Here is a 24,548-nt window from a genome sequence, read left to right on the forward strand (position 1 = left end):
CTACGGAGTAGGGTATGCATGTGTGCAATTGGTAAGGCACTGTGAATATATACGATATGGTACATAGATGTAACAGATACTTAATGCATATATATATATATATATATATATATATATATATATATCCATAACCTATGTGTCAGTGCATAAATATTTTAAGACGCCTATGTTAATACATCAAACGTAACAAATACTTACTAGTCAGTTCAGTTTAGCACACAGAAACAAAGCAAAACGGGTTAAAAGATGCAGAAACGAAGCAAAACTGGGAAGATTTAAAATGCCATAGCGAAACACACACTAAAAAAGAGGGGGGAAAGGCACCCCAGGTAATATTTACAATGCCCAACTTAACCCAGCAACAAGCCCATCCATCCATCTGTATTGCCAAACCAGCTAAAAATGCCACATGGGAAGAGGCAGAGGAAGCAGCGCCAATTGGGGGTGGGGAGCAAAGATGCATTTCACGTCTCAGAGGCGCTTGCCCCCCCCCCCAAGATACCCGCTTCGCAGACCCCGCCTCAGGCAACCCCGAGCCCTGGCCGACCCCCCTCACCCAACAACAACACCCCCCAATTCTTCCTCCTCCTCAGCCCCCCGCCCCACACCCGCCCCCGTCTGCCTCGATACACCCGCTTCGGGGACGCACACGCCCCCCACCCAGCAGCCACGCTTGCTCTTTCCCCACCTCCCTCCAGCCTGCGGCGGGGGCTCAGGGAGGGTCGGCCGCCCCTTCCCACCGCGGCCACCTGAGGCCCAGGTCCGGCCCACCTCCCCTCCATAAAAAACAACAACAACCCCCCACCTGCTGCTGCTGCTGCTTCTCTCGCAGGGCCCAAGTGGCTCCTCCGGACTGGAGCGCCGCCAGGAGCAGCAACAGCAGCAGGAGGAGCAGGAGCAGGAGGAGGAGCGTCGTGGTCGCCGCCGCCGCCGCCGCCGCCTCTCGGACTGGGTTTGACACCCGCCGCCCACACGCGCCATCCAACATGGCGGAGGGAGGGAGGGAGGGAGGCACGGAGAGGGACGGGGAAAGCGAGACAGGCAACGCGCGCTCCCGCGCGGGTGAGCGCGCCGTCCCGCCACAGAGAGAAACAAGTGGTCGGCGCGCGCGGGGGGGGGGGTCTTCTCCTGTTTGTGTGAGCGCGCGCGCGCGTTCTCGCCTATGGTTGTTTTCCCTCCTCACAAGTGATAATGTGAGGATTTATTTATTTTTCTCCCTCTCACGAATTTTATCCACGCGCATCTGTTTTTCTTTGGAAAGGGTAGGATGGGAGGTCGTAGGAAATGGGAGCCCTAAAAAAGGAAAAGGAAACCATCTATATGGGGGCGAGTGTTTTGTGTCTGTGTGTAAATAAATAAGATCACGCCCTCTTTTATTTGGCTTGCTGCTCTTCTTTTTTTGAGGCGGGATATAAATAAAGATCCCCGCTTTTTGGAGGGGGAAATGTTGAGGGGGCGTCTATGGGAGTAAGTCTCGCGACCCCCTTTAGGGAAGCAAGCACATATTTGTATACAAGAAATAAATGGCTTTTTTGAGGGGGGCGTCTAAATATAAAGACTAACCTTCCCCTTCCTTAGGGGGGTGAGCGAAAGTATGTATATATACATACAAATAAATAAGATGACTCCTTTTCTTTGCGGTGGGGACAGTCTATGTCTGTGCATAGATAAAAACCCACCTAACCCCTTTTGGTGGGGAAAATGTAATGGAAGCATATGTGTATATATAAATAAGGCGTTCTCTTTTAATTTGTCTGTATATACAAATAAATGACTTCTTTTTGAAGGGGGGAATCTTTTTTGTGTGTTGGGGGAGATGTTGAAGGGAAGTGTGTGTATATAAAAATGAGGCACTCGGACATCTCTTTTTTAGTGGTGAAATAAACATAAGACCTGCCCCCTCTCAGGTTTTATTTTGTGCTGTTGTTGTTTTTGTTTGTTTGTGGAATTGCATCAGGAAATTACCCAGGGGGTGAAACATCTCTCTCATTCATATATATATATGGGGAAGTAAACATAAACACATAAATAAAACTTATTGGCCAGGTGTTTTATGACAAAAGGATGTCCCGTCAGTTATCAAATTTCCCGCCATTTTCTAAGGGACGTTTTAATGTCCTTGTCTGAGGAGAAATTGAAGGACTGAAGGAATGAAAGCAGAAGCAAGAAAATAATAATTTTTCATCTTTTTTTGTTGAGCAGAAGAGTCGGGTTCACTGAACTCAACTCAATAGCACCTACTTCTCAGTAAGCTTGCCAATATTGCTCACACTGCTAATGTTATCGTGAGAGAATTGTCTGAAGACTATGGCAGCATCAACGCCATACATTTCAAGATCATTCTCCCTTCCAGAACCTCAGGAACTGTCGTTTGTTCCCTCGCGGAACTACCATTCCCAGCACCCTTAACAAACTACCATTCCCATGATGCTTTGAGGGGGACAGATGTGGCCAGATGCAAAAGAAAACGGGGCTCCTGCACCTTTTAATCGTCAAATCAGGAATTTTAGAAAGTGCAGCACCTACTCCAGATTCCACATGCACAACCATTGAAGGTGCTGGAGCCCCGTCCAGGCCTTTTTGCATCTGGCCCAGTGCCGGATTGATGTATACGCTAAACAAGCGATAGCTTAGAGCCCCACTCACTTGGGGGCCCCCAAAAAAGATAAAGGGGGGGGGAAACTGGATGTACATTTGCAAAATATAAGGTAAAAAACAAAATAAAACCTACATACAGCAACGGTGTTTTGTAGGCTCCTATGATGTAAGTAATGGCCCCCACCCTGCTAGCTTGCTCCCTAAAATATCACTGGTTTGCTCCTTTCTATATATAGGGTGCCTACATTCTGCATGGACTGGTTGCAGGGCAACATGTGCAAATGGCTTTTGATACTTATTAGGTCCATAAATTACCATAGGGCAAATATTCAGCGCAAAAAACAGCGACCATTTGTTGTTGACAAAGGACAACTGGACATAGAAAGGGCCCCATTACCTTCAGTAGCTTAGGGCCTCACCAAACCTCAATCCAGCCCTGATCTGGCTGCCCTACCACAGGCTGACTTCCCTGTTCTCTTGGAAGGAGAGCTGGAAAATACAGGTCTCCTTGTTCCCCCGCACAACATAACAGATGACTCAGTTGCTGGAAGTCACAAAACCCCTCTCCGCTTGAGAACAGAATGGGAACCAGGCTCCCTCTCGCTTGTTGTGGGAGCTGAGCTAATCCTCCTTCCAAGAACACACATCTAAGGCCACAAAAAAGGGCACGGAAAGTAAATTAACACTGGGAGGGAAAGCTGAGGGGGAAATTATGGGAACACAGGAGAAGAGAAGGAGAACATGAGGTGCTAATGCACACACACACACACACGGTTGATTTGTAAGAGATTGTTCTCCCAACGCTCAAGACTGAAAAATATCCCTTAAAAACCATGGCTTAACGCATGTCAAAGTTATTCCCAGCCAAGTACAGTGGGGTCTAGTGGTTAGCTACAGGGGTCAGGAGCCTGGGCTCCTCCAGGTGGTGCTGGGTTCCCATTTCCCAGCAGCCCCACAAAATATGGGCAATGGGAGCTGTGGTCCAATGGTATCTGGAAGTGCAACGTGGTTCACAACAACACCTTAGCATTTAAAGCACTCCTATACTGCTTTAAGCATCATGGCTCCCCCAAAAGAATCCTGGGAACTGCAGCTTGTGAAGTATGCCAAGCTAGGAGACCTTTCGCAGAGCTACAATTCCTTGCACCCATAAGAAGCTACAGTTCCCAGGATTCTTTGGGAGTGAGCCATGACCATTGAAGTGACATAAGAGTGCTTTTAATATGTGGTGCGGATGTGACCGTGGTCTGTCCTCTCTCAGACACACACAGAAGCAGAAACCCTATCCAGATCTTAACGTTCCCTCAAGCTTTCCACTCCGTTCTGCGTTGAGTCAACCGGCTAATTTTAGAGGCATTTTTGGAAGTTTCTCCTTCCTGTGACGAAGGATTTTCCTGGGTTGTTTTAAAAAGTGGCCCGTATTTTGATCGTTCAACCTCATTCCAGCCTCAGGAATGACTAAGAACCAAACCACCATCGCACAGCTCTCACTTCCATCCTTGTCGCTATCACTTCCTTCTCCCACCCCAAGGAGTGCAACTAAACTGCATCCGCCCACTTCCGCAGGCAAAAACCCTTTTCTTCCTCGCCCCCCCCCACCCCAAGTCAAAACCTCAAAATTTTATTTATTCCCATGAATAAATCAGAGAGGCAGGGAAAATCTTGCTTCTGAAAACCACTTGAGGGGGGAGGGAAATGTTCTCCAGTGGTCGCTAATGGTCGGATCTGAGTCCCAAGGAAAGGTTTAGCAGCGGCGTGAAAATGCAACTATAAGCTTTACACCAGGGGTGAGGAAGATGTGGCCTTCCTGATATTGTTAGACTACAACTCCCATCATCCCTGACCATTGGTCACGCTGCATGTGGTTGGTGGGAGGGCAACAACATCTGGAGGGCATCTGGTTCCCTGTCCCTGATTTGAACAGTTGGTTTTTAATGGCCTGCATTCCTAGGATGTAGTGAAGGGAGACTGAGGCACTGTTTTTTAAAACGGAAGAAAGAAAGAAAGAAAGAAAGAAAGAAAGAGAGAGAGAGAGAGAGAGAGAGAGAGAGAGAGAGAGAGAGAGAGAGAGAAAGGACCACAGAGGCCCCTGAATCTTAAGTATGAGGGAACAGGCTGCAGTTGTTTTGTGTGGAGGGAAACACACCCTCTGTATGCTCAGACATAACTTATTGATCTATTCCTGCGTCATATATCTGTTCCTTTCAAGAAACGGCACGACCAGACCCAGGGACTGTTGCAAAATGGTTGCTTATTTATTAGGCGGGGGGGGGGGGGTCTGGTACTTTCCATATGTTGCTGGACTCCAGCTCCTATCAACCCTGGCCAGCATTGCCAAGGATGATGGGAGCTGTAGTTTAAGAGCATCTGACAAGTCACAGGTTGGCCAGCCCTGTGTCTGAGTATTTATACCAGCCCCTGCAGCAGCTTCAAGGCAGCTGAGAAAACAAAAAATACAGTAAGATGCAAACATTGAACATACACATCCCACACCCAAATAAGCATATATTAAGGGGAAGAGTGCACCAAAGAATGTACATATTAATGAACAAAATATACAAAAATGCATTATATTGGGGGGAAATAATTGGGGAAAATGTGTCTATTAGTCAAAACTGTATACAAAAAATGGATGCATTAGGATAAATGCACCCACAAATGTGTATGACTTTTCATGTGAAGGGGAACAAACTGATAAAGCACTCTGCGAAATGTAGCTCTGGGGTGAGAATAGGGGTCTCTTAGAATTCTTGTGGGGGCGAGCCACAGCTCTTTAAAGTGCTTTAAATGGATGTCATGTATGTGGCCTAATTCTGGTTTTGTCCCCATCCTCCTCCCTGCTGTGTTCTACAAGGGCAACACTGAGAGGAGGCGGAAGCTGATAGGCAGTCGTCCTGGGGCTCGGGGAAGGCAGACCGATGCTGCTAGGGCATTTGCCACACACCCTTCGCTTCAGGCAGCAAATTGCCTTGAGCTGGCCCTGATCTCACAGGCTCAATTGTCTCCTGGCTTCACAAACCCACCTCATCCTGCAGATGTCATGGCAAGACTGTTGCCCATGGGTAGACATCCAAGTTACAAAGATCCCAGCATTTGGATATAACCAGGAATAGCCGTGCTTCGCTGCATATAATGTGGGAATTCACCCAAGTGAGGAAGCTCTTGCCAATGCCTCACATAAAGACAGCCTGTCACTCTTGGTCAGTTACCAATATTACCTTAACCTCTGAGAACAATGGTCAAATATTGACAGAGAGTACAAGCTGCCTAATGGTGTCTTTGGCACTCCCCATCAAACTACCCGGTCAAAGCAAGAGAGAAATAAGAGATATCAATATTCTGCAGGGGGAAGGCCATTAACAGCCCTGTCTGGAATGCATGACTTGACTTCTGTTTGTGCCAAGGATTGTCATACATGACTACAATCCTCAGGAATTCTGAAATGGCATCCCAGGAACAAAGCCATAATCATAAATACTCAAGGACCCAACCCGGTTTCTCTCTGATTTGAATAGCAACGTCAGCGGCGACTGGATTGTGTTCTAAAGGCTCCAGGCGGTAAGATTCATGAAATCTAACTTTCAAACCGGCACGGCTGGCCATGCAGTTAGCTTTCAAGTTTCGTAGAGTTCTTCGTCGGGTTAAATGGAGGTTTTCAAGGACTGGTTTGCTTGTGGACGAATTTAGCAATTGTACAAGGGAGCCAAGTTCCACATGTATAGCCACCAAATCATACAGTGGGTGGGTTGGATATGCTTTGATTCTAATACATTTGCATTGACTCTAAAGGTGTTGTGTAATGCACAGCTTCCAGTTTTTCATGGTGCTGAAATTTATTTGGACCTGTTCGTAGCAGCCGGTCAGAGGAGCATCTTGGCTTTCAAAGCCGTTTAGGCTTTGTAAAGCAAATAAGCACGGATGACAGAACAGAGGCTTCTGCCACAGGCTGATGGTGCCAGGTCTTGGCCAGTGAGCTTTGGCATAAGAATGCGGGTATTGATTTGATCGAGCTATCAAAGCCTATACAAATTGACCAAAGAATTATAACAGTCCTGCGTGATCCATCCATTGGCCCCCTCTGGAAAAGCTTTGCTTTTAAAAACACCAACAGATGTTAGTGCCTATGGGGGGGGGGGAATCCACTTTCCCTTTTATGCACTATTAGCAACATTTGGTCACCCATGCATTTGGTCCCATCTGAGGCAGATACCACAACACTAATCCTTCTTCCAGCTAATCCCCCATTTTAACCCACATCTTTAAGCTTTTCACCCTTTTCTTTCTTCTTTTAAAATTCTCGTCTGAACTGTGCTAAGTGTTTTCTTCCCAGGAAAAACTCTGCTCGATTTGATTACGATCATATTGTTATAGGTTGGAGGAGAACTCCCCAAACCCTAGAAATTAATAAATGGTAGGATTTTTATTATTGGGGATGTGAAGGGAGAAATGCCAGCTGCAGAGGAATTCCTGAGCTCACTTGTGCAAAGGGACCTGGCCAAGCTAGGGCCATTAAGAAACAATACAGGGCTACTGAGGGCCATTAGCAAAGCAAGAGAACTGTTCTCCTCCCCTTTGCCCTGAGGTGTCAACAGAAACTGGGGGTTTGGAAGGTTGGCAGGGTAACTGGGTGTAAGATGACAAGGAAATAGTTTTTAGCAAGGTGCTCTGGGAAGGAGAAGGGGGAAGAAAGACTGGGAGCCATCTTGGGCAGGCTGGCTGAAGGCTGGCTGCGTTGCTGTGACAGACAAGCCCCTCTTGAAATGACCATGCCATAAGATCTGGACCCTCTCCATGCAGACTGAAGGTGTAAACAGGTGAATAAACCATACTTCTTAAAGCTATGACAGTCTCCACTATGTCTCAATTCTCCAAAGGAACGCAGACCCTGGGTGAGTGCCTGGAGCCCCCAGTAATCTTGCAGAGAGTTGGGGGTGGCACACAATTTTTGTAACAATATTTTAGGCGTCAAGGATAAGGTGGCAGGCAATTAGAAGCAGCAGTTTGTTAGGCTGGTGTTCCATCATCAAAGATAATCTAACTTGCTGTCAAGCCAAGGCCGGACCCAGACTCCTTGGAGGATGAACCAAACGAAAGCTCCCCTTGACCAAAGTCTTGGGGGAGCAGGCAGGGTCCCCATCACTAACCCTGAAAACCTCTAGGGAGTGCCACCCCAGGACCACTTCCAGAAGATCTTTTCAGTGGACCCTTGATGTGGGTTCCAACACGAGTGTCAGCAGATGAGCCCCTGGTGGAGTCAGAGGCAGAGTCATGTCCCATCCCCTAAAGGCCCAAGCCCAGGCCATAGGCCCACAGCAAAGTACAAGCCTTAGAGCCCCAAGGGCACCCTGAAACACTAGCAGATTAGACATGGCTTGGGAATCTAGGCTCTTAGTTGATCCTCCCAGTTGTTGGAATGACCTATGTCCCTAGTTCCTTACCTAGTTTGAGTGCTCATCTGTTGCTGACTTGCTTCCCTTGGGTCATGCTTTGGAGTCCGACTGTTTACTCATGCTTGATCCTGGTTTATCTTTGTATGCTAGACTTATCTTGCTGTTGTTTGGCAATCTCATGCCTGGGTTCCTTAGTCTCCTTAGACTTAAGAACATAAGGAGAACCTGCCGGACCAGCCTAATGTCTTTTCTAATCCAGCAGCCGGTTACTCATGCAGTGGAAAGAAACCTAGAGCACCCACTCATTCCCCCACACACACACTTCGAGATTAAAAAAGGCATCCCCAGAAGTCAAAAACAGACAGGGACCAGACTGTGCTGCCTAGATAAAAATAAAAAATAAAGCCTGCTGGATCAGTCCAGTGGTCTATCCAGCCCAACATCGAGTTCTCAAAATGACCAACAAGCAGAACCTCAGCTAGGGTTGCCATATTCAGAAAGAGAAGCTATTTTTCTTTTCTTTTTTGCAAAATTGCAAAGAAAATATGTTTTTGAGGCAACCCTACCGGAGCAGTCCCTCTCCCCTCTTGTGATTCCCAGTAACTAGTATTCATGCTGACTGATAGTGGAGGAAGAACCTAGTACATGGCTAGGCAAACTAAGGCCCAGGGGCCGGATCTGGCCCAATCGCCTTCTAAATCCGGCCCGCAGATGGTCCGTGAATCAGCATGTTTTTACATGAGTAGAATGTGTGCTTTTATTTAAAATGCATCTCTGGGTTATTTGTGGGGCATAGGAATTCGTTCATTTTCCCCAAAAAATATAGTCTGGCCCCCCGCAAGGTCTGAGGGACAGTGGACCGGCCCCCTGCTGAAAAAGTTTGCTGACCGCTAACCTAGTAGGCATTGCTAGCTTCATCCTCTGTGAATGTGTCTAAGTCTCTTTTGTCTAAGCCATCCAATTTGGTGGCCATTGATGGCCTCGTGTGGAAGCGAATTCCATAGTTCATCTATGCACTCTACGGAAAAAGTGTTTTACCATACTTTCTTGTATTTTCTCTAGAGTCTTTATGCATAGCCAAAGACTACACTTGTGGGCATATTACACATTCCAGTACTGGGGAGGACAAAAAGCATGAAAGTGAGGGGATTTCAGAAGCAGTAAGTGGTGTTTTTAAATTTAAAAATAAATAAATAGAGTTTTGCAATTCCCTAAATCTACCAGCGATGGCCTTTTTCATCCCACATAGGAAAAACAGGCCAATATCCATGCAAAATAATAAAAAGACACAAATCCGACAGTAGAAACAACAATAATGTGGGTAACATTTCTATTCCCCCAGGAAACAATTGTAAATTACCTTAAAGTGGCAGTCCTGGAGGAACTTCAAAGGGAGATTGCAACATCAAACCACTGAACTGCAATTCATCAGTGCTATCACTGGTGGACTGAACTGATTTTTAGCTCATTATATGTGTTCATTGGCTTACCAATGCCAGGATGTCTGTGTCACATCCTGGCACTGGTAAATAGGAACCCTATAAAAGGGAAGGACGGAAGGATCCAGCCTTTGCTTGATTATCTTCCTCACTCCCTGACTTCCTCTGTGTTGGTCTGCCACAAACAAACTTGAAAGTCTTGTTATCGCCTTAATCACTTACTGGACTATGGAAGGTCCATCAGTTTCCCTGGTAGATGACGTTGTTCCTATTCTGAGAAGAAAGTCCAGAACTGGGCATCTTCCTCCACTGAGTCACTGCTAGCAGACCTTTACAAGTGTGGTTGGGTCTGAATTTCGTCAGACATCAGTACCAGGAAATTTGGGTGGCAGGACAGAGGGGCCAAGAGATAGAGTTTAATTACTCTCTTTCGGTAATTCACATATTAGCAGCTTTCCCTGCTATCTAGGGCTAAAGAATGCAGTTGGAGGTCTGCACTGGGGGGTGAAATTGTTAGCTTCTTTCCCACCTCCTCCAAATGAACCCACCAGCTTAACAGCAGCTAATAAGCTATGAAACTGCAATGCTTTTTTAATGAGCTGATCCTCCGACCATATGCCAGGCGTGCCTGTAAAGCTGTAAAAACAAAGCAAAACAAAATATCAAAGTGAGTTTGTGAAATATTTTATATAAGAAATGCAGGCACGCATGGCCCCGTGCGTTGGAAATTCATGGCCCTTGTTTTATTGATGTGTTATTGTTTCTGTTGCTTCTTAGCCAGAGCAGCCTTGGCATGGGCAGATCACATTTTCTGCCGCCCTCCCGTCTCCCTCTCGGTCCCAGCTAAATCTTGTTAGGCTGATGCCTGTCTCTAGCTGCATGCAATTCAATCTCCAAATCACAGCGGGTTTGCTCTATTAGATGTCCTCCCCCTGCCCCCCGCTGCCAGTCACACAAGCCCCATTGCCAAGTTTTCAGAGTGATTAAATAAATCAATAGGAGAACAAAGGCCAGGGTTATCTCCCTGCTCACTTGCAAAATCTGTATTTCAAAATTCATATTTATGGCTTCGTCTCCATGCGCTCCTTTATGTGCAGCAGAATGCAAAACTCAACACTTAGGTTGCGATGTAACTGAGGGTAGAGTTGCCAGACCCCCAGGACTCCTGGTTTGCTCCCCCCCCCCCAAGTGGCAAGTGGGGACTTGAATCTCCAGGGACGAGTGCCCTTAATTTTAAAAAGATATATTAAGAAAACTGTGCATGCAACTTGCAAGCTTCATCCAGCAGCAGCAGCTGGCTGCAGTTTATAGCAGAGACACTCTGCATAGCTGTCAACACTTCCCTTTTTTTAAGGGAAATTCCCTTATTCCGAATAGGATTCCTCGCAAGAAAAGGGAAAAGTTGACAGCTATGCACTGGGGGGGGGGGGTCTGTTCTTTCTTTCTTACAGTTCTTTCTATCTCTAAACTGGACAGTCCTTCATAAAGAGAACTACAAATAGAGTAGAGTAGTATAGATGGCCTTCCAATGGATCTCTCTCTCTCTCTCACTCTCTCCTTTCTCTGTATAACCTACTCACAGGGTTGTTGTGAAGTTAACACACTGCTCTGATTCCCAAGAAGACAGAGAGAGATACTATCCTGCCATGCCAGTTTAGCCAGTTTGTTCCGATGTAATCAAAGAGTCTCACCTCAAGACACAATATAGCCTCATGCGCAAAGCGTCGTCTCTGATAAGAGCAAAGATAACTGCGGCATTTCACAGAGAAAGAGAGAGTTACACAAAACTCACTGGATTAGGAGGGAGAAATGAAGGGTAGTCACATAGCATTGCCCCAAAGAGCAATAAATCAGCTCACCCCTCTTGCCAAAGAAAGGGCAAAAGAAGGCAGCAATTTGCAGGAAAAAATCCCCATGCTATTGTATTCGTATAGATGAAAATTTTAGAAATAGTTATTATTATCTAAATAAACATACATCTCACAATTTGGAGGGAGGGGGGGGAGAGAGACTTTAACCAGGTGGCTGAGCTTGTTCTCTGGGTATTGTTGATGGGCAACTTCCAGGTCTTATAATGTTCTCCCTTCTTTATCTTTTGGACTTGAAAGCTAAAAGACAGTTCTTTATCCTTAAACTGGATTTAGATTGGACTAACCTGCCTGACCAAAGGCCTCACCCAAATGAGAGGACTGCCCCTATAAAGGAGGACCCTAAAGAAATTGGGCTGGTCTCCTGCTCCCTAAAAGGTAAAGGTACCCCTGCCCGTACGGGCCAGTTGTGTCCGACTCTAGGGTTGTGCGCCCATCTCACTTAAGGGACCAGCGCTGTCTGAAGACACTTCCGGGTCACATGGCCAGCGTGACGAAGCTGCTCTAGCGAGCCAGCACCAGCGCAGCACACGGAAACGCCGTTTACCTTCCCACTATAAAGCGGTACCTATTTTTCTACTTGCACTTAGGGGTGCTTTCGAACTGCTAGGTGGGCAGGAGCTGGGACCGAAAGATGGGAGCTCACCCTGCCGCGGGGATTCGAACCGCCGACCATGCGATCGACAAGCCCTAGGCACTGAGGTTTTACCCACAGCGCCACCCGCGTCCCATCCTCCTGCTCCCTACGTCATAGGAAAATTGATCTCCTCTCACCTTGGCTGTGCTGGTGATGACTGCTAATGATGAAGGCTGATCGTTTCTCTGGCAGGCAGGAGAACGGGGGAAATGTCCTGGATATAGATCTGAGTTGTGAGGGGGCAGAGGAGAACAGGAGCAGAGCATGACAAATGGAACAGCCTAATGGACAAATCAATAGAGGTTGGGCAGCCAACCATTCTCCTGGCCTTGTCCTCTCCTAATGTTCTTCCATTCTTCATTTTAATCAAGGAAGCAGACACCTTCCTAGCCCACCAGAAAGAGGTGTCCTGGTCATCTGAATCTCTCACAGGGAAGTGGGAGTCCTTGCCTGACCCATTCACCCACCACCCCACATACGGTCTCTTGGAATAAATTTGGGGAGCTGTGTAAACAGGGGTGGGGAACCACAGGCCCACCGGTCAAATGCAGCAACCCTCCAAACCTTTCAATCCAGCCCTCAGGCTTTCTCCAGACCACACCTCCTCCTTAGCCACAGCCATTTCCTGCTTGCTTGACAACCTTTGTGGGTGTTTTGTTTTGTTTGTTTGTTTTTGGCCTGGCTGGAATGTGCCCTTGAAGTCTGATGATACCTCTTGCATGCTTGGACAGAGGATAGAGGGAATGTGAGGGTCAGTAATCACACAGTTCAAAGATGGAGCTAACTCTTTACACAACCTCCACAGGCTTGGCTGAGTGTCAGGCCTAACGAGCAAAGGAGCTCATCCCGGTGGACCTCCTCCATGAAAACCAGTTGCCACGACTGAAAGTCCCCACCTCCTCACAGCCGTCTAAGTCCCCTCCTCTCCAGGGCTTTCCCCAAGCAATCAGAGACTATGTCTGTGTGCAGCCATCCTCTCCTCTGCCCTTTTCATGCCTCTTCTGGTTCTGAGACACAAGGGAGAGGACGGGAGCTTGTCGCAGCAGGAGGGGAGACACCCACACCTCTTTACCAGCTGGACTCATCTCTGCCTCTTGGCTTCCCTCCCACTCACTGGATTCCGAATCTGACTCCGGACTTCTCTCTGCCACAGACTCTCCCTTTTACCCCTTCAGCTTCCAGCACCTCCTCTTCCTAGTGTTCTCCCTCTGACCACTCATCATCATCCCACCACCCATTCCCAGGCTCTGAAGATTGGTGGGGAGGAGGTGTCAGGAAATGAAGGAGCAACAGGGTTTAGTGAGCAGGAAGAGCCTGTGAAAGGGAGCAGTTCAGACTCCGAGGCTGAAGCAGAGGAGGCGGTCAAGAGGCTGCTGAAGAATCCAGGGAGTCTCCCTCTCCTGCTGCGACAAGTTCCCCTCCTCACTGGTCTCCAAGAACACGCAGAATGAGAAGAGGTCAGAGGTGGACAGATGCAGTTTGACTGCTTGGGCAACATCTTGGAGGGGAGGGGCCTTAAGGTTGGTAGAAGGCCAGGATGTTCAGTCATGGCAACTGCTCTATAGGGGCAAGACCTACTGGGAAGGGTTGCTGAGACCACTAGGCTGAGTTGTATTTTGTTTTCTTAGATAAAGAGCTAACTTCACTGGCATTGGAGATTTGCTTCCTTTTTTGCTGACCTGTGTCTGACTCCAGTCCTGACAGCTTATTCCCAGATTATTCCCACCCCGAAAAACGAAAACAAAGCAGGAATTTGCTTGGACGAGGAGGGTTAATTTTGGGAGCGCTTGCCTCTCCTTCTTCTGAGAAAGCAGTGTTTGCTCACCCTGTGAATGCTAAGGAATGGTCATTTGATATAGCATGGAGTGTTTGCTGAACACACACACACACACACCTGCTCAGTCAGGTATTTCCAGGCAACCAGGTAATAATTTGCTCTAATTGGCACCTTCACAAGTGACTATGTTCTTCTGCTACATTAAAAGCTTCCCGATGAAAATACTGGATGGTGTTTTTCCCCCCCTCCTTCCTCACAAACAATACCAGAATGTGGGACCTATATGAGGACACTAGTAAGGCTTAGGACAAGCAAAAGGAGTAGGAGGAACTTGTGGATTCATTGCCCCAGGATCCAGAGCCAACATGTTCTGATTTTGGGCCCTGATCCTCCTCTGTTGTTGAATTCTATAATGGCAATTCTGAGACTAAGGAAGAGGAAACTAACAGCCAAGACCACCACCTAGATTGGCAGCAATAAAACCGCTAGCACTTTTGCAAAGCTAAGCAGGTTCTGGTATGGTTTCAAACTGGGTGGGAGACCGCGTGTTGAGATTCCTGCATTGCAGGGGGTTGGACTAGATGACCCTCAGGGTCGCCTCCAATTACCCTAATAGACCAGCCTCTGCTGCCAGTTTCTAATGTTGTACACCCTGAGATCTTTTAACAAAAGGTGGTAGATAAATGGAAATACTACTAACAACAGCAGCAGCAGCAGCAGCAATAATAGATTAGAACTGCTTGGGGCACTATTCAGCCCAGCACCCTGACGAAGATGCAAATTGTAGCGCGCACGTCATCAACAGATTGGTCATTTGATGAGCAGGGAGGGGCAATGACCCTCCCCCAAACTGAGCATTTGATGGGAGCCAAGAGCAGCCCATGATGTTTTGCCAAGGTGGTTTGGAGGGTAGCAGCACAAGAAAGGCATTTTCTGTGGTGGCTCCCTGACTGTGGAATGCTCTCCCCAGAGAGACTCGCTTGCCACCACCATTACATATCTTTTGGTGCCAGGCAAAAACATTCCTCTTTACCTAGGCCTATGGCTATTAAATAATCTATGGCCTGCAAAAACGTGGGGGAGAAGACTGTTATTATGATGACTATTTTATTATTAGACTGTCTATTATTATGCTTCTATTATTGATGCTCCGTAAAATGTGTTCTTAATGTTGTACACTGCCCTGGGATCTTTTGATGAAGGTGGTATATAAATTGAAATTATTATTATTATGATTATTATTTTTTAAACACAACACTAACTGCACACACACACACAGAGAGAGAGTAATTCCTTCCACGACTGCTTATCTCACAGCAAGCATTAAAGATTATCCCTTGCTGAAACATCTGCCAGCATCCAACTGCTAAGATTAAAACTGCTTTAAAATGCTGCAACATCCTGTATAGACTAATAACAGACTCGGATTGTGGACATGGCAAGAATGGCAGCATCCACAGAAAAGTAGGCGGCATCAGCAAACTAGCCAGGGAGGAAGTACAAAACACACACACACACAATTGGTATTGGGGGGGACACCTAAAGGAGGGGGCCAAAAGATTCCCAATGAGGACTGGGCATGCTCTGTTGGCACAAAATGGCGGCTGCTGTTCAAGTAGGAGGGGGCAGAAAAACAAAGAGGGTAAATGGAATGGAGTATCCTGGAAACAGAACAGGCTGGCAAGGACCGGCTGGAACAGGCGCACTACAAAGCGAAAGAATTCTTTGCAGCTCCCACTTATTTTCAGCTCCCATTTTCTGCTATGCTGCAGCAACTTAGCAGAACGTAGATCCATTGAGCAGGGTATCCACTCCTTATAGGACCTCCTCAGTCTGGATTTTTTTGCAGGTTGTGATGTATGGAAGTGAGAGCTGGACCATAAAGAAGGCTGATCGCTGAAGAATTGATGCTTTTGAATTCTGGTGCTGGAGGAGACTCTTGAGAGTCCCATGGACTGCAAGAAGATCAAACCTATCCATTCTGAAGGAAATCAGCCCTGAGTGCTCACTGGAAGGACAGATCCTGAAGCTGAGGCTCCAAGACTTGGGCCACCTCATGAGAAGAGAAGACTCCCTGGAAAAGACCCTGATGTTGGGAAAGATTGAGGGCACAAGGAGAAGGGGACGACAGAGGATGAGATGGTTGGACAGTGTTCTCGAAGCTACCAACATGAGTTTGAGCAAACTGCAGGAGGCAGTGGAAGACAGGAGTGCCTGGCGTGCTCTGGTCCATGGGGTCACGAAGAGTCGGACACGACTAAATGACTAAAGAACAACAACAAATTCTGCAAAAGGCCACTGATGGTGCAGGTGGCTCTGTGGTCTAAACCACTGAGCCTCTTGGGCTTGCCGATCAGAAGGTCGGCGGTTCAAATCCCCGCGACGGGGTGAGCTCCCGTTGCTCTGTCCCAGCTCCTGCCAACCTAGTTGTTTGAAAGCACACAGGTGCAAGTAGATAAATAGGTACTGCTGAAGCGGGAAGGTAAATGGCGCTTCTGTGCGCTCTAGCATTCGTCATGGTTCCCCATGCTCCAGTAGCGGTTTAGTCTTGCTGGCCACATAACCCGGGAAGCTGTCTGTGGACAAACGCCGGCTCCCTCAGCCTTAAAAGTGAGATGAGTGCTGCACCCCATGATTGAATTCGACTGGACTTAACCATCCAGGGGTCCTTTATCTTTTTACCCTTGCTGATGATCCACACACCATTCTGCTTTATCAGCAGTTCTGCAATGCTTCCCTAATGCTGCAATCCAGAGGGGCTCAGTGATATAAGAATTAGAGACCCAGTGTGTATATTTTTGAACAGTGTTTCTTTTCTTCCCCCCCCCTCCAAATAATCTTTATTAGTTTTCCAGTTGCATACTCTGCATACACATAATGTGTTGCAATTTACATTTATACTTGCTCCTAAGCACTGACTTCCCTCCTTCCTTCTTCTGGTTTTTTACATCACATATAATTTTATCGCATTATTTTCATCCATTTTGTATATTGTTATTCATTTTCCATATTTCTTCATAGTATATCCATAAACAAATAAATCCTCCTGTTTATACAATTCTTGTTGTCTGTCTGTATTCATTTACAACTACTGTTACTTATATTAATCTCCTTATACAGTTTGCTTCTTATTATTTTCATTATCCATCACTTTCCCGTTATGAGGTTTATTTCCAATTCTACTGGTTTCACTAGTTCATCTTATCTTTCCTATATATGACATAAATTTTCCTCATTCTTTTTGAAATGTTTCCTCGCCCTGTTGTCCAATTTCCCCTATTAATTTGGCTATTTCTGCATATTCCATTACCTTCTGTCACCATTCTTCTACTGTTGGTATTTGCTTGAACAGTGGTTCAATATTAATTGCATTTATCCTTTGGCACTAGAATGCACCCACGAATGATCCCTGTGTGCCTGTGTCTTGTGACTTTTATGCCTCCCTCCTATTCAGCATTCATCTTTCCTATCTGGCCCTGAAAGTGGTACAAATGGCAGGATGTTCTCCTATGTCTGTTGTGAGTTAGCACTGACATCTCCTTGAGAGCTTCCAGGGACAGATACGGGAAGGGAATGTCAACAGCCCCCACTGAAGGTCTGGTTGCCTAGACAACTGTCCGATAAGCTGAGACCACATGTTTCGGAACACCCCAAGGAAACTGATATCATGTGTACTTTGCATCCCATGACCTGTGACCGTTCTTGGTGTATGTAGAAGGATGCTTAAAGATGTTCTGATGATGCTTTGTGTGCTGTGTGCTAGTAGCCTACATAAACTTTGTTCTGGTGTATCTCAGGGTAGTCCATCTAACTAGCGGCTTAGCAGCTGACTGGCAAGGCTGTCCTATTGTAATAGCTTCAAAGGAAAAGGACCCCGGATGGTTAAGTCCAGTCAAATTCGACTATGGAGTTGCGGCGCTCATCTTGCTTTCAGGCCGTTTGTCCACAGACAGCTTTCTGGGTCATGTGGCCAGCAGGACTAAACTGCTTCTGGAGCAACGGGACACCATGACAGAAACCAGAGCACACGGAAATGCCATTTCTAATCAACCGGGTTCTCTTGGTTCCGTGTTTTCTTTTTATGTATATATAATATTTATTAAATTTTCTGTTTTACAGTTTAAAGTACTCATTTTTATATCCTTAAGATAGCAGTGACTTCCCTTCTTCTCTTTCCATGGTTCATTTTGCATATCATAAATCCCTGCATCTTTTACAGAAACAGTACCATTCAGTATCCCATTATTACATCCATCATAACTTTTTTTAAAAAAGATATTTATAAAGATTTTTTTAAAAAAACAAGACAAAAATGTCACAACGGGGAAAAAACATACAGAAAAGAGTAGAAAAAAAGAAAAAACATAAAATACAGAAATACATAACAAAATCAGGCAACAAATACAAAAAAAATTAAATAATTAAAAACAAATCAATTTTTCAACTTTTTAGAATTCTCTTTAGCTTGTTTCTCTGACCTCCTCACACCTCCCTTTTTTGTATTCCCAGTTACATCATTAATTCAGCAAATCCTTACCCCCCCTTTTTTTTTTAATTTAACTCAGTATTTCAACGAATTACATCTTTATATTTTCATCCATTATCAAACCATTTTTACATTTTTCTTATTGGTCTTATTACTAAGTCCACTTAAATCCAATCCAACATCATTTTAACATTCATAAGTTTTACAATATTTCTGCAGATAGTCTTTAAATTTCTTCCAATCTTCTTCCACCAACTCTTCTCCCTGGTCACGGATTCTGCCAGTCATTTCCGCCATCTCCATATAGTCCATCACTTTCATCTGCCATTCTTCCAGAGTGGGTAAATCTTGTGTCTTCCAATACTTTGTGATAAGTATTCTTGCTGCTGTTGTGGCATACATAAAAAAAGTTCTGTCCTTCTTTGGCACCTGTTGGCCGACTATGCCCAGAAGAAAGGCCTCTGGTTTCTTCAAGAAGGTATATTTAAATACCTTTTTCAATTCATTATATATCATTTCCCAGAAAGCCTTTATCCTTGGGCACGTCCACCAAAGATGAAAGAATGTACCTTCATTTTCTTTACATTTCCAACATTTATTGTCGGGCAAATGGTAGATTTTTGCTAGCTTGACTGGTGTCATGTACCACCTGTATATCATTTTCATAATATTCTCTCTTAAGGCATGACATGCCGTAAATTTCATACCAGTGGTCCACAACCGTTCCCAGTCAGCAAACATAATGTTATGTCCAACATCCTGTGCCCATTTAATCATAGCAGATTTAACCGTTTCATCTTGAGTATTCCATTTCAACAGCAAGTTATACATTCTTGAAAGCATCTTTGTTTTTGGATCTAACAATTCTGTTTCCAGTTTCGATTTCTCCACCTGGAAGCCGATTTTTTTGTCCAAATTATAAGCTTCCCTTATTTGATAATAATGAAGCCAGTCTCGCACTTTATCTTTTAATTTCTCAAAACTCTGCAATTTCAATTTATCTCCTTCCTGTTCCAGAATTTCCCAATATTTCGGCCATTTGGCCTCCATATTGAGCTTTTTCTGAGCCTTAGCTTCCATTGGTGACAACCATCTTGGGGTTTTGTTTTCAAGTAAGTCTTTATATCTTATCCAGACATTAAACAATGCTTTTCTGACAATATGATTTTTAAATGCTTTATGAGCTTTAACCTTGTCGTACCACAAATATGCATGCCACCCAAAAACATTATTAAAACCTTCCAAGTCCAAAATGTCAGTGTTCTCAAGAAGCAGCCATTCTTTCAGCCAGCAAAATGCTGCTGATTCATAGTAAAGTTTAAGGTCTGGCAGGGCAAATCCACCTCTTTCCTTTGCATCAGTTAATATTTTAAATTTTATTCTGGGCTTCTTGCCCTGCCAGACAAATCTAGAAATATCTTTCTGCCACTTCTTGAAACAGTCCATTTTGTCCAAAATTTCTAATGATTGGAACAAAAACAACATTCTAGGCAATACATTCATCTTTATAGCAGCAATTCGGCCTAACAAGGAAAGCTTCAAATTTGACCATATTTCTAAGTCTTTTTTCACTTCTGACCAACATTTCTCATAATTATCTTTAATTAAATTTAAGTTTTTAGCAGTCATATTAATCCCCAGATATTTTACTTTCTTTACCAGTGTTAACCCTGTCTCCTTCTGAAACCTTTCTTTCTCTATCAGGGTTAAATTTTTCTCAAGGACTTTAGTTTTTGACTTGTTCAACTTAAATCCTGCCACATGACCAAATTCTTGGATCAATTCTAAAGCTCTTTTAACCCTAGATTCTGGCTCCTGTAACGTCAATACCAAGTCATCTGCAAAAGCTTTTAATTTATATTGTTTGGCTCCGACCTGTACAACTTTAATCAAACAGTCCCTTCTAATCATGTTAACAAAACCTCCAGGACTGAAATAAAAAGCAGTGGGGAAATTGGGCAGCCTTGTCGTGTCCCTTTCTCTATCTTAAATTCTTCTGTCACCACGTTGTTAACTATTAACTTAGCTTTTTGTTCTGAATAAATTGCACCTATACCATTTTCGAACCCTTGACTGACCCCCATCCCCTGAAGATTTTTCTTCATAAAACTCCAAGAAATATTGTCAAAGGCTTTCTCCGCATCAACAAAGATTAGAACTGCTTTAGTGTTAATGTTCACTTGCAACTTCTCCAAAATATTAATAATATTCCTTGTATTGTCAGACAAGTGTCTACCCGGGAGAAAGCCAGCTTGGTCTTTATGTATCTCTTCCACTAATACTTTTTTTAACCCATTGGCCAAAATATCAGCAAAAATTTTGTAATCCACATTCAACAGGGATATGGGTCGGTAGTTCTTAAGTTGTGTCTTTTCCGACTCTCTTTTCGGTATAAGTGTAATATAAGCTTCCTTCCACGACTCAGGCGCTTTTTCCCCCTCCATAATTTCATTGCAAACCTCCTTCAATTGTTGAATTACCCAGTCCTTCAAAGTTCTGTAATATTTTGCAGTTATTCCATCCAGCCCTGGAGATTTGCCCAACTGCATATTCTGTATGGCACCTTCCACCTCTTGTTCTGTAATCTTGTAATTCAGCATTAACTTGTTTTCTTGAGAGATTTTCTGCAGTCCATTTGTTTTCAAAAATTGATCTATATCAAACTCTTTCTGTGGCCCTTGTGTATATAACTGTTTAAAATATCTCTGGAAGCATTTCCTAATTTCCACTGGATTCTGGATACTTTTCCCTTCTATCTCCAAATTAGTAATGGTGTTAAGCTTTTGTCTTTTCTTCATTTGCCAAGCTAACAACTTTCCACATTTGTTAGCCGACTCAAATGTCCTTTGTCTCATCTGTTTAATTTTCCATTCTATTTCCTGGTTCATCATTTTCATATATTGCACTTGGTATAACTTTATTTCTCTCAGAATCTCTTGTGACTTGGGTTTCGCTTTCAGTTTCTTCTCGCCCTCTTTTATTTTTTCTAAAATATTGTCTTTTTTCTCATTTTGGGATCTCTTCTTAATTGCATTCTGTTGAATTAGAAACCCCCTCATAACTGCTTTACTTGCGTCCCATATTACTCTTTTTTCAATGGTGGTGTTCATGTTTATCTCAAAATAGTCTCTCAAGGTTTTTTGGGCCTTTTTGGTGACCTCTTGATCTCTAAACAAGGTGTCATTCATCCTCCATCTGAAGGAACCGGTTGGTGTTAATTTCATCTCCATTTTCACAGCGTTATGGTCAGAGCAAATTTTAGGGCAAATTTCCACTTTTCGAGTCTTAGGTGCCAGTCCTCTAGTTATCCAGATTTGGTCAATTCTTGTCCATGTCATTTTGGCCTCAGAGAAGAAGGTTCCCTATCTGCCCAAGGGATTCTTCACTCTCCAAATATCAATCAAGTCCATATTGTCAGTCATTTCGAAAAAGGTTTTTGGTAGTCTGCCATCATTTGTGACTACCTGTCTGTGTGACTTGTCCATATTTGTGGATACCACCCCATTCATATCTCCCATCATAATTATGTTGTAGTCCATATAGTCCAACAATGTCTCATGCAACTTCTTAAAAAATTCAGATTTCCCCTCATTTGGTGCGTAAACTCCTACTATCAAAAATTTTTCTCCTTGTGTTTGAATTTCAATTGCCAAGAGTCTTCCTTGTTCATCTTTAAAAATAAATTTCGGTGATAGGCTTTCTTTTGCGTAAATTACCACTCCTCTCTTTTTAACTTTGTCCGATGAAATGAATTCTTGGCCCAATCTTTTATTTATCAAGACTTTCCTGTGTAGCCTTATCCCGTGTGTTTCCTGTAAACAGATCAAGTCCAATTGTTCCTTTTTCAATATATGAAATACCTTCCTCCTTTCTTCGGGGGAGTTAAAACCATGAATGTTCCAACTTAACAGTTGCAGAGACATGATGTATTTGTTTTACTTTCCTCCAACTGCTCCCAACAGTTGTTCTTCATCTGACGGTGGTATCACTTTCTCTAACTTGCCCAATCCCGAAGATGGTGATGCGATATCTTTAGCTCTCAGTCTTGATGCTCCTGGTTCTTTTTCTGTCTCTTTTTGCAGATCCTCTTCGTAGTCTCTCAAAAATTTCTCTTTATCTTCCACTGTTCTTATTTTGACCTTTTTCCCTTTGAAGGTAAAATATAGGCCTTGGGGGAATTCCCACCTGAATATAATTCCGTTTCCTCTCAACAGGGCCACCAGGTCTCCGTAGTTAGATCTCAATTCCAAAAGATATTTTGGGATGTCTTTAAAAATCTCAACACTTGCGTCCCCTATTTCAAGTGTCTTCTGGAAGTGCAAATTCAATATTATATCTCTCTCCTCTTTCGATTGGAGGGAGATCAAACAGTCTCTCACCCTGTTCTTCCTCCCTCCTCTTCCAAGTCTAAAAGCACTTACTATCTTGAAGTCAGGCTTATCTTTATCTAGCCCCCGAAATTCTGTAAATTCCTGTGTAAGGAAATCACTCAAGTTTCCTTTCTCAAGTTCGGGTACTGCCCTGATCCTCAGATTGGCCTGTTTATCTCTTAATTCAATCATAGACAGCAATGATTTGTGATCGTCCAACCTTCTGTGTATTGGTGGTATCGCTTCCTATACTGCCACTGCTATTTCCTTCGCCTCTTGAGCTGTCTTACGATTTGAAGCAGCTTCCTGCAGCAGTTTCTCAATAGAATCTGTGTTTTTCTCAATAGAATCTGTATTTAGGTTTACCTTCTGCCCCAAATTGTTAATACTTAAGGTGTTTTGGTCAAGTTGCTTACTTACTTTTTCCAAAGATCCAAGAATTTTATCTAATGTCGAAGCAATCGAACCTTCTTCCGAAGTCATTCCTTTAAATCCTTGTTGACCTGGATCTTCCTCTGATGGGGCAGAAGGGCCAGATGCCGACGCTCTTCGCTGCTGCTGCAGTCTGGTTTTGGTCGATCTTGTTGCTCTTTCTGGCGGCTGACTTGCCATAACACTTTATCTGAGATTCAAGGTCAGTCCCACGGTCTGAGTTTGTTTAGCAATGGAAATTTCCCCAGCCAGTTGAGAGTGGAAAGTCCCCAGTAGCCAAATGTAACAGTCTCATAAATCCTCTAGGGGGACACAGTAACAATTAAAATTTGTAACCAAAAGTTCACTTTTCTAACTTCTGCAATTCACCCTTAACTGAATAGCCACAGTAACAATCAGGAAAACCTTCAAATTCTAAGTATCTTTCTTGCCAAGTTAACTTTCTTGCAAAGTTAGCTGTCAGTCTGTAACAAAGTCCATAAAAAGTGCACTTAACACTGTAACAGTCCCATTAGCCTGGCATTCTGATTCCAGGCGTTAAGTGGTGGTCTTGTTCTTTTTAAAACTTTTTAAAACGACCAAAAAAAAGTCTCTTTCAATCTTCCCTCCCCCTTCTGTACCTCTGGGAGGGAATCTCTTGTGCAGATATCAGATTTAAGATCCTTTAAAACACTATTTTCCACAGACTTAGCTGATACAGTCTTTGCCTTTGATCTATCTACAAAAGCGGAAGGCGGACTTCCTGTTTTGCGCCTTACCGCTTCGGTCCAAATTCCTCTTATTTTTTCTTTTATAACCCGGTCTTTATATTTGACCTACTCATGGGTTGTTGTTCCGTAGCCAAATTTTCTCAGGAAAAGGTCGGCGCTCTCCGGTAACAGCTGCGCGGCTTCGCTCGACAGAAGTAGCGGCTGACTCACAGCACCGCGCCAGGCACCCCGATGCGATTCCGGAGCCTGTTACCGGGCTCCTTTGCCGTTCGGGGGGGCGCTTAAGGTGCCCGCCGAGTCCCACGACCACAGGCTTCTCCTGCCTGTGGGTTTCAGAAGGGTCCCCGCTTCGCCGCAGCGGCAGGACCCGATTTCTGTGGAGCTGGTCCCTCACAGTCAGAGGGATTCTGCCATTACCGATGGCGCCGCCTCCGGAAGTCATCCATCATAACTTATTTATAATGTTGAATTTATCTTAATGCTGCCAGCGTTTTCAGCTGTACACAGTTATTTCCCATATATTCAATAAATGTTTTCCAGTCTTCTCTAAACGTATGTTCTTTTTGTTCTCTCATTCTATATGTTAAGTCTGCCAGCTGCGCATATTCTGTCATTCTTCTTTAGTTGGGACTTCGCTCGTTTTCCATTTGGGGGCTAACAAAACACAGGCCACAGTAGTGGCATACATAAATAACCTTTTTTGACACCTGGGAATTTCAGTCTGAATTATCCCCAACAGAAAGGACTCTGGATTTTTTGGGGAAAGTACTATAAAACATTTTTTCCCCATTCATTATGGATCATTTCCCAATATTCTTTTACCCTTTTACAGGTCCACCAT

General features: G+C 44.4%; 1 protein-coding gene across 5 annotated transcripts in view; it reads right to left on the minus strand.

Moving 5' to 3' along the window:
- Positions 1-1,011, minus strand: part of EPN2 (epsin 2) — a 40,894-nt gene extending 39,883 nt beyond the window's left edge. For 2 of the 5 annotated variants that reach the window (XM_053364120.1, XM_053364115.1), the window contains exon 1: positions 806-1,010. The gene's annotated coding sequence lies outside the window, so the exon portion shown is untranslated. Of the gene's footprint in view, positions 1-198; positions 506-688; positions 762-805 lie in introns of those variants that run through there. The other 3 variants (XM_053364119.1, XM_053364118.1, XM_053364116.1) reach the window with 3 other exon arrangements.
- Between the last annotated feature and the right edge of the window lie 23,537 nt (positions 1,012-24,548).

This window comes from Podarcis raffonei, chromosome 14, assembly GCF_027172205.1.
Source record: "Podarcis raffonei isolate rPodRaf1 chromosome 14, rPodRaf1.pri, whole genome shotgun sequence".
In the NCBI taxonomy this organism is placed as follows: Eukaryota; Metazoa; Chordata; class Lepidosauria; order Squamata; family Lacertidae; genus Podarcis; species Podarcis raffonei.